This window comes from Lynx rufus, unplaced genomic scaffold (assembly GCF_022079265.1).
Source record: "Lynx rufus isolate CCGP_SWC_20201006 ecotype Redwood Valley unplaced genomic scaffold, mLynRuf1.p SCAF_16, whole genome shotgun sequence".
Lineage (NCBI taxonomy): Eukaryota > Metazoa > Chordata > Mammalia > Carnivora > Felidae > Lynx > Lynx rufus.
The window spans coordinates 1,095,561-1,106,557 of NW_025814830.1; positions in this window are offsets into that span (position 1 = coordinate 1,095,561).

Genomic DNA, 10,997 nt, shown 5'->3' on the forward strand with positions numbered 1-10,997 from the left:
AGTCTCAAAGGCTATGTCATCCTCTCCTTTCCAAATAATAGGGTTAGGTTTGTCCATTTTAGTAAAGCATATACAGGCTGAGACCTAAAAGAGAAGTTTGGAATTCAATTTTGGCAATAACCAGCAGAGTCTAAGAAATCCTCACCATGGGTGCTAGGCTTAGGTTTGGAGACATTAAGGATGGCTTGATGTCTACATGGATGCAAATCTAGTCCTTGCTTTGAAAGCAGGTACCCTAAATATCCAACCTGAGCATGAACAAATTGCAAATTTTTTTGAGACTTTGTCTCTTTAAGGGCAATTATTTTATTTATTTATTTATTTATTTATTTATTTATTTATTTATTTGAGAGAGGGAGCTTGAGTGAAGGAAGGGCAGAGATAAAGGGGGACAGAGGATCTGAAGCAGGCTCTGTGCTGACAGAAAAAAGCCCTATATGGGGCTGAAACTCACAAACTGTGAGATCATGACCCGAGCCAAAGGCGGATGCTCAAAGTCAGATGCCAGGTGCCCCAATGGCAAAAGTTTTAACAGATAGCTGATGTCTTCATCTGAAGAAGCTTGAGAAGGGAGCAGAGAAGAATATCATCTACACATTGTAACAAAGAACCTACAGAAAACTTTATGTCATTCAAATCAGTCTTTAAGTTTTGTGACACATAGGACGGACACTCTGTGTAACCCTGAAGATTACTGACCAGGTGTACTGCCATTCCTTCCAGGTAAAACCAAAATGATGCTGGCTTTCCTCCTCAACCGGAATACTTAGAAATGCATTGCATAGGTTAATTTCACCAAAACCTTTGGTTTCAGTGGGAATGGATTTCGCTAGAGAATGAGGGTTGGGAACTCTCTGTTATCTATTGCTCAGACTTTCTGGACAAACCACCCTCCTCAGACATCAGGTTTTCTCACAGCTAAAATGCAGGCATTACAGGGAAAGCGTTAGAGCATAAGGAGGCACTTAGCCTTGTAATCCTCTACTATAAGCAAGTGCGCTGAAGAGTTTCTTTGTTTAGAAACCTTTTTTTTTTTTTTTTTAGGATAGTGATTAAGTCTAGACACAGATTTGGGGGGATCTGTTTGAATCTGGATGGTAGGTGCACTGTGGATTGTGCCAATAACAGGTGAACATTTTCCTCATTAAGAGGATGGTAGCTGATCCAATAGGAATAAATGATCAGTACCACTACCCTCAGCTAAAGTGCCACGAGAGACAAAGCACAGAAAATATGTTGAAGGGTCATTATTTCACCTTGTTTCCACTTGTGGTTCCTACTGTAAAACTCTGATTACAGAGTATGGCGCTTTATTTGGCTTGGTATTTGAATAACACGGATGTGTTCCTGTTTACATGTAGATATTGATTTACTTCCTCTGGTCTGGACATTAATTCCACAGCAGTTGTTATGAGTCCTTTGAAGAACGTTAGGCACCTTACCCCAATGTGCACCATTATAGGTCCACCTCCTTCATCTCCTCTGTACTCTCTTCCACATCCTTCCACTATAACGTTAACATACTTTCTCATTTATCATTAAGTACCTTAGGAGGATTTACTGAAAGATGTGCATTAATCATCTCATTGAATGTGGTAAGTCCCTCCTCTGGTCCATGTTGTTCATAGTCTGCTTTGGAAAATAAAGGCTCTGTCCTGTGTTTGCCAGAGATATTGGTATTTGAAGTGGAGATTGTAAGTCAGGGCTCAGTCCTGCAAGTTGCCATTTTAATCTGCATACTCTTCCTTATCAGCTCTCTGTTGCTGCAGAGAGAGAAAACGTGCATATATATGTTCCACTCCCTTAAAATTGTAAAATATAACTCAGCTCAAAAGTTAAGTGAGACAAAAAAAAAATTGAGTGGTAGAGGAGACCACAAACAATAGCTATTTTGGTTACATCACTGAGTGTGTTTGTGTCTGTGGTATGCTACAAGACACAAAAAACCTTTATCTGCAAGCAGATATAGAAATTTTATGCCACTGAACACATTTCTTATTTTCAATGATAAAAAAAAAGTTACTGTCTCATTTTTATTCTTTTCTAATTTAATGTGTAACTTTTGTGTTTTGTGTTTACCTTCACTTACATCTTTCAGTTGATCAGTTCTGTGGTTTAATCATGTTCTATTAACATTGTCACTTTAAAACCTGCTCTGGGCCTTCTTTTAGGATTATACTCTGTGTGTTCCTCTTAGATGAATTCCAAGTCTGGAAATCTGGAAAAAAAATCACACTATACTCTTACTGAAGTTTTGCCAAGATATTTTTGAAAGAGAGAACAGTTCTATGGTTCTCATAGGTTACTGGGCATTTATGGATGAATTTGAAAATAGTTAGAATGGTATATAGTAGTTAGTAAATGTTCAAGAAGAATTATTTCTTTTCTTGGTGTTAGAGGTTATAATTTCCACAATATTCTTTAAATTCATAGTCATCCATGATTTCTGCCATTTCATTTTTTTTTTATTTTTGGAACTTAAAATTGTGGCTTTTTAAAGAACACCCTACTAAAGAATGAGTGGGTCAACCAGGCAATTAGAGAAGAAATTAAAAAATATATGGAAACAAACGAAAATGAAAATACAATAATCCAAACGCTTTGGGACGCAGCAAAGGCAGTCCTGAGAGGAAAATACATTGCAATCCAGGCCTATCTCAAGAAACAAGAAAAATCCCAAATACAAAATCTAACAGCACACCTAAAGGAAATAGAAGCAGAACAGCAAAGGCAGCCTAAACCCAGCAGAAGAAGAGAAATAATAAAGATCAGAGCAGAAATAAACAATATAGAATCTAAAAAAACTGTAGAGCAGATCAACGAAACCAAGAGTTGGTTTTTGAAAAAATAAAATAATTGACAAACCTCTAACCAGGCTTCTTAAAAAGAAAAGGGAGATGACCCAAATAGATAAAATCATGAATGAAAATGAAATTATTACAACCAATCCCTCAGAGATACAAACAATTATCAGGGAATACTATGAAAAATTATATGCCAATAAATTGGATAACCTGGAAGAAATGGACAAATTCCTAAACACCCATACTCTTCCAGAACTCAATCAGGAGGAAATAGAAAGCTTGAACAGACCCATAACCAGCGAAGAAATTGAATCGGTTATCAAAAATCTCCCAACAAATAAGAGTCCAGGACCAGATGGCTTCCCAGGGGAGTTCTACCAGACGTTTAAAGCAGAGATAATACCTATCCTTCTCAAGCTATTCCAAGAAATAGAAAGGGAAGGAAAACTTCCAGACTCCTTCTATGAAGCCAGTATTACTTTGATTCCTAAACCAGACAGAGACCCAGTAAAAAAAGAGAACTACAGGCCAATATCCCTGATGAATATGGATGCAAAAATTCTCAATAAGATACTAGCAAATAGAATTCAACAGCATATAAAAAGAATTATTCACCATGATCAAGTGGGACTCATTCCTGGGATGCAGGGCTGGTTCAACATTCACAAATCAATCAACGTGATACATCACATTAATAAAAGAAAAGATAAGAACCATATGATCCTGTCAATCGATGCAGAAAAGGCCTTTGACAAAATTCAGCACCCTTTCTTAATAAAAACCCTTGAGAAAGTCGGGATAGAAGGAACATACTTAAAGATCATAAAAGCCATTTATGAAAAGCCCACAGCTAACATCATTCTCAATGGGGGAAAACTGAGAGCTTTATCCCTGAGATCAGGAACATGACAGGGATGCCCACTCTCACCGCTGTTGTTTAACATAGTGTTGGAAGTTCTAGCGTCAGCAATCAGACAACAAAAGGAAATCAAAGGCATCAAAATTGGCAAAGATGAAGTCAAGCTTTCGCTTTTTGCAGATGACATGACATTATACATGGAAAATCCGATAGACTCCACCAAAAGTCTGCTAGAACTGATACATGAATTCAGCAAAGTTGCAGGATACAAAATCAATGTACAGAAATCAGTTGCATTCTTATACACTAACAATGAAGCAACAGAAAGACAAATAAAGAAACTGATCCCATTCACAATTGCACCAAGAAGCATAAAATACCCAGGAATAAATCTAACCAAAGATGTAAAAGATCTATATGCTGAAAACTATAGAAAGCTTATGAAGGTAATTGAAGAAGATATAAAGAAATAGAAAGACATTCCCTGCTCATGGATTGGAAGAATAAATATTGTCAAAATGTCAATACTACCCAAAGGTATCTACACATTCAATGCAATCCCAATCAAAATTGCACCAGCATTCTTCTCGAAACTAGAACAAGCAATCCTAAAATTCATATGGAACCACAAAAGGCCCTGAATAGCCAAAGTAATTTTGAAGAAGAAGACCAAAGCAGGAGGCATCACAATCCCAGACTTCAGCCTCTACTACAAAGCTGTCATCATCAAGACAGCATGGTATTGGCACAAAAACAGACACATAGACCAATGGAATAGAATAGAAACCCCAGAACTAGACCCACAAACATATGGCCAACTCATCTTTGACAAAGCAGGAAAGAACATCCAATGGAAAAAAGACAGTCTCTTTAACAAATGGTGCTGGGAGAACTGGACAGCAACATGCAGAAGGTTGAAACTAGACCACTTTCTCACACCATTCACAAAAATAAACTCAAAATGGATAAAGAACCTGAATGTGAGACAGGAAACCATCAAAACCCTAGAGGAGAAAGCAGGAAAAGACCTCTCTGACCTCAGCTGTAGCAATCTCTTACTCAACACATCCCCAAAGGCAAGGGAATTAAAAGCAAAAATGAACTACTGGGACCTTATGAAGATAAAAAGCTTCTGCACAGCAAAGGAAACAACCAACAAAACGAAAAGGCAACCAACGGAATGGGAAAAGATATTTGCAAATGACATATCAGACAAAGGGCTAGTATCCAAAATCTATAAAGAGCTCACCAAACTCCACCCCCGAAAAACAAATAACCCAGTGAAGAAATGGGCAGAAAACATGAATAGACACTTCTCTAAAGAAGACATCTGGATGGCCAACAGACACATGAAAAGATGCTCAACGTCGCTCCTTATCAGGGAAATACAAATCAAAACCACAGTCAGATATCACCTCACGCCAGAGTGGCCAAAATGAACAAATCAGGAGACTATAGATGTGATGAGGATGTGGAGAAAGGGGAACCCTCTTGCACTGTTGGTGGGAATGCAAACTGGTGCAGCCACTCTGGAAAGCAGTGCGGAGGTTCCTCAGAAAATTAAAAATAGACCTACCCTATGACCCAGCAATAGCACTGCTAGGAATCTACCCAAGGGATACAGGAGTGCTGATGCATAGGGGCACTTGTGCCCCAATGTTTATAGCAGCACTCTCAACAATAGCCAAATTATGGAAAGAGCCTAAATGTCCATCAACTGATGAATGGATAAAGAAATTGTGGTTTATATACACAATGGAGTACTACGTGGCAATGAGAAAGAACAAAATATGGCCCTTTGTAGCAACGTGGATGGAACTGGAGAGTGTGATGCTAAGTGAAATAAGCCATACAGAGAAAGACAGATACCATATGGTTTCACTCTTATGTGGATCCTGAGAAACTTAACAGAAACCCATGGGGGAGGGGAAGAAAAAAAAAAGAGGTTAGAGTGGGAGAGAGCCAAAGCATAAGAGACTGTTAAAAACTGAGAACAAACTGAGGGTTGATGGGGGGTGGGAGGGAGGGGAGGGTGGGTGATGGGTATTGAGGAGGGCACCTTTTGGGATGAGCACTGGGTGTTGTATGGAAACCAATTTGACAATAAACTTCATATATTGAAAAAAAAAAGTGTGGCTCTTAAACCAAAGAATGGTATCTAGTACAAGCTTTGGAGAAATGTAGAAACTCAGACTGTTCTGCTTATTAAAATTAGAATATGAATTTTAACAAAATCTTCAGTTCTTTGTCATAACTGGAGAAGTACACATCCAGCTCAACATCTCTTTTCCATAACCCTATGCCTGTCTTTATGTCTGTAGTACATTATCTTGTTATATGGCTTCATAGTATGCTTTAAATCAGGACGTGTGGTACCACCAATATACTCTTCATTTCCAAGATTACTCTAGTTATGTGTTATCCTGTGACATCCATATGAATGTTAGAATGGGTTTTGATCTTTCTACCGAGCACAGCATTGGGAATTTGATAGAGATGTATTGCTTTCAATGTTATGTTATTGTTTATTCTGATCTCTATATTATTTATTTCTGATTTTTCTTTTTTATTTTCCTCCTCTACTAAATTTCTGCTATGATTCTTCATTTCCTAGTGACTTGTGGTATAATTTTAACTTTCTTTTTCTTAACTCAAGGTTTTAGAGCATAAAAAAACTGGAAAATGGAAAGTCCAGTAGGGAAAAATAGCAAAAATAAACAATACAAGTGATGACCAAAAATTAAAACAGCATAAAAATAAAAATAATGATTCTTTATGGTTTTCTATAAACTACATCATCTGTGAACAGAGATAGTTTTACATTTTCTATTGGATTCCTTTTATGTATTTTTTCTTGCATAACTGTTCTGAGTGGAATATCCAGTATTATTTTGAATGGAAGTGATGAAGTCCTTTCATTACTTTATTTCTGATCATACAGGAGAAGCTTTCAGTCTTTTGCTATTGAATTTGTTTAATTTCAGCTTTTCCTACATATATGGCCTTTACTAGGTTGAGGTAGTTTCCTTTTCTTCCTATTATTCAATATATATATATATATATATATATATATATATATATATACACACACACACACACACACACACACACATATATATATATATATATATATAATTGTTTTCAGTTTATTTATTTATAGAGAAGAAGAAGAAATACAAGGGGCAGAGAGAGAGAGAGAGAGAGAACCCCAAGCAGGCTCTGATGCAGGGCTCAAATTCACAAACCACAAGACTGTGACCTGAGCTGACATAGAGTCAGAAGCTTAAGAAACTGAGGCACCTAGGTGCCCCTATTGAGTGTTTTTAATCAGGAAACGATGTCCAATATGCTCAATTCTTGTTCCGCACTTATTAATACAATAATGTCATGTTCGTTTTTCATTCTGTTCATATGCCATCTTAAATTTATAGATTTCTATATGTTGAAACACCCTTGAATTCCAGGAAAAATTCCCACTTGATTATGTTGTAAAATAATAAAATGTACTTTTAATTGTTTGCTTTATATTCCTGTGAACTTTGTATACTATTCGTCACAGGTAGTAGTCTGTACTCACCTTTGCTTTTAATGTCTTCCTTTGGCTTTGCCAACCGGGTAATGCTGATGTCCCGGAGAATGTTTGATAATTTCTCTTCTCTTCACTCCTTGGAAATGTCTGAGGAGATGTGAAATACTTTCCCATTAAATGTTTTTTGAATTATTCAGTGAATTCATCTAGCACAGGACTTTCTGTGTTGGGAGTTCATTTATTACTTTTTCACTACAATTACTACAATTTTATTACTACAATTACTTAGTAGTTGTAGATCATTTGAAATTTTTTTCTCTAATTTCTCCATGATTGAGTCAGGTAGGTTATACCTTTTTGGAAACTTATATACTCCCTTTGATAACTATTTGTAGGCATAAAATTATCCATTGTCACCTCTTATAATTATTTTCTTTCTAGGGTATTAGTTATACTGTGTCTGCGTTCACTTCTTCACTTCTGTTTTCAGTTGCTCTTCTTTCATTCTTACTTGATTTAAACATAAGTTTTGTTGATCTTTTCTGAAAACCAACTCTTCCTATTGTTGATATTCTCCTGTTTCTGCTGTATCCTACTTTGTGGATTTCTATTTTATGTTACTATTCTTTCCTTCTGCTAATTTTGGGCTCACATGGTACTTTTCCTGATTTTGTGAGGTACAGGAAAGTCATGTGTGCTAGAGCATGACAACATTACAAAGCTGTCTATTGGGCCATGAGGTCAGTACATTGTGTGCAAGTTTATGTGTCCATGGAGGAATGATATCCTCTTGATTATTTCTCAGCCATATTGCTGAAGTTCTCTGATTTCAGTTTTGTGTATAAGAAATTTTAATATTGGGGCGCCTGGGTGGCGCAGTCGGTTAAGCGTCCGATTTCAGCCAGGTCACGATCTCGCGGTCCGTGAGTTCGAGCCCCGCGTCAGGCTCTGGGCTGATGGCTCAGAGCCTGGAGCCTGTTTCCGATTCTGTGTCTCCCTCTCTCTCTGCCCCTCCCCCGTTCATGCTCTGTCTCTCTCTGTCCCAAAAATAAATAAACGTTGAAAAAAAAAATTTAAAAAAAAAAAGAAATTTTAATATTTATCTGACAGTAAAAAAGTGGAATTAGTTTGCTTTTCTCTTGTTATCTTTCAGTTCTATCTTCAAATGGCATCCAGAGCCTCCTTCCAAAGATGTGCATAGAAACTTCTTTCCAAAGAATGTCAGTGGGTAGATATAAACATAGTACCCCTGAGAGCTTATACTTAATGATAGACTGGAACAATGTTGGGATAGAATGAGGGCATCAAAGATATCATAAATCACATATCCAAACAGAGACAACCACCCATAATAAGAATCTCGCTGCCCATAATTGTGAAGGATATAAAACATTTTGGAACCACCCCCCCCTTTTAAGTCCATAACTTCTGCAAAACAGTGTATTTTTATTAGGAAAGGCTCAAATCAAATGGTCAACATACACATTTGCAGAACAAAAATTTGGAAAATCTGGAAAGTGACCTAGTCCATGCTGAAAATAATTACTTGTAACATTTGGACAATAGGATTGCATTGACCTTTGAAATATTTCTGAAAATCAGAGATTTAAAAATGAAGAAAATAGTGGTAAGTGGGGTCCCCATCCATTTGAGGGGTCCTTCACTGAGCAGTTGACCTTCCAAGATAACCACAGCATTTTCAATGAAAACACAATTGCTCAATGCAGTGAATCTGAAAAAAAAAAAAAAAAATTAACCAGGGTTCAAATGTTAACAAACATCTGAGGACTCATTTTCCAGAGAACCATTATGAATGTAATAAATATAGGGAAGTCTTTTATCAAAGCTCCAACCTTGTTATACAGAAGAGTATACATATGGGAGAGAATCCTAATAAATATAAATGGATGTGGGACAATTCTTAACCCATCCTCCAATGTTGGTAATTATCAGAGGATTCATGTGGGAAAAAACCCATTCACATGTAATGAACCTGAGAACATGTTTAGTCAGACATCAAGACTAAATATAAATACAACACTGGTACTGGAGAAAAAGGTACATTTGTCAGAAAAGTGTCAAATCCTTTAACTGTCACTCAAGACTAATTCAACATCAGTGAATGCATACCAGAAGAAAACCTTACAAATGTGAAGAAAGGGGTAAATCTTTAAGTATGGCTCATCATGATATGGACACAGGTGAATTCATCCTGGAGAGAAAAAATACAAATGTAAAAAATGTGGGATGGCATTTACCCAGCACTCAACTCTTACTCAACATCACAGAATTCATACTGGAGAGAAACCTTACCAATGGAAAGAATGTGACAAGGTGTTTAATCACTGTTCAATTTTTACTCAGTATCATAGAATCCATACTGGAGCAAACATTACATATTTAAGGAATGTAAGAAACCTTTTTGGACTGCTCACCCCTTACTTCATAGCTGAAAATTTATACTGGAGAATGATCATTGAATTCTAAAGACTGTGGCAAGGCCTTTAAGCAATGCTAAACCCTGATTCCTGATCAGAGATGGTTTAATCAGGAGGATTCTGCAAATATAAAGAATTTGGCAAGCCCTTAATTCAGACGTCAAGCTTCATTCTACTCTGTCACTCTTCTCTTCATTCACCCTATCACAAAATTCATACTGGACAAAAAAACTTACAAAAGAAAGAATATGGTAAAACTTTTAGAAGTAATCAACCTTACTCAGCACAGCACAGAGTTATACTGATGAGAAACATTACAAACATAAAGAATGTAGCAAGCCTGTAGCTGGAACTCACAACTTGCTCAATATCATAGCTGTGTTACAGGAGAGAAGTTGTCATGCTTTTAAGTGGAATTGGATCCTTAATAAATATCCCAAAGTGCACAAGAGATGTAAACCCTACAAACATAATGAATGAGGAAAGTCCTTTATGTTAAATGAACACTTTAGCAAATGCCAGAGAGGACATACAAAAAAAAAGTAGCTTGAAAGTTATAAATATTTATAAAAGTATTTAATTGAACATCAGATGTCAATAAATGTCACAGATTTCACAGTAGAAAGCAGTATGTCATTCACTCTATTCAGACATTACATCAAATACTCATTGTAAGGAATAATACCAAGCTAAATACTTACAAAATGTATATGTGATCATGCTTCAGAAGATTAAGTGAATCAATTTTTGCATGGATATAATTTCAATATGTGTTTTTCTTTTTCTCTCATCGACACTATCTGACACTTGTGGCTAGCAAATATTGATGCATTTCTACTCTCAGTTTACTTTCAAAATTCATTCATTTCTAGTGGGTTTGGAAAATCATGTGGCTGATTGTTGCTGCATTAAAGATATGACATGTCTTTCTTCTTTAGGTGGGACTCATGCGTAATTTTCCGTGGAAGATGAAGGAAAACACTACGCACAATATATAAAGAAAATCTAAATGCAGATGCTGTTTGTGGTTATAACATTGATGTGAGTTATCATGAAATAGGTGTTCCAAACATCATTCTTCTCCCTGTATTAAAACTAAAAATCTTCTTGGGGCGCCTGGGTGGTGCAGTCGGTTAAGCGTCCGACTTCAGCCAGGTCATGATCTCGCGGTCCGTGAGTTCGAGCCCCGCGTCAGGCTCTGGGCTGATGGCTCAGAGCCTGGAGCCTGTTTCGGATTCTGTGTCTCCCTCTCTCTCTGCCCCTCCCCCGTTCATGCTCTGTCTCTCTCTGTCCCCAAAATAAATAAACGTTAAAAAAAAAACAAAACTAAAAATCTTCTTGAATATTATTTATAAAATAATTTGCCA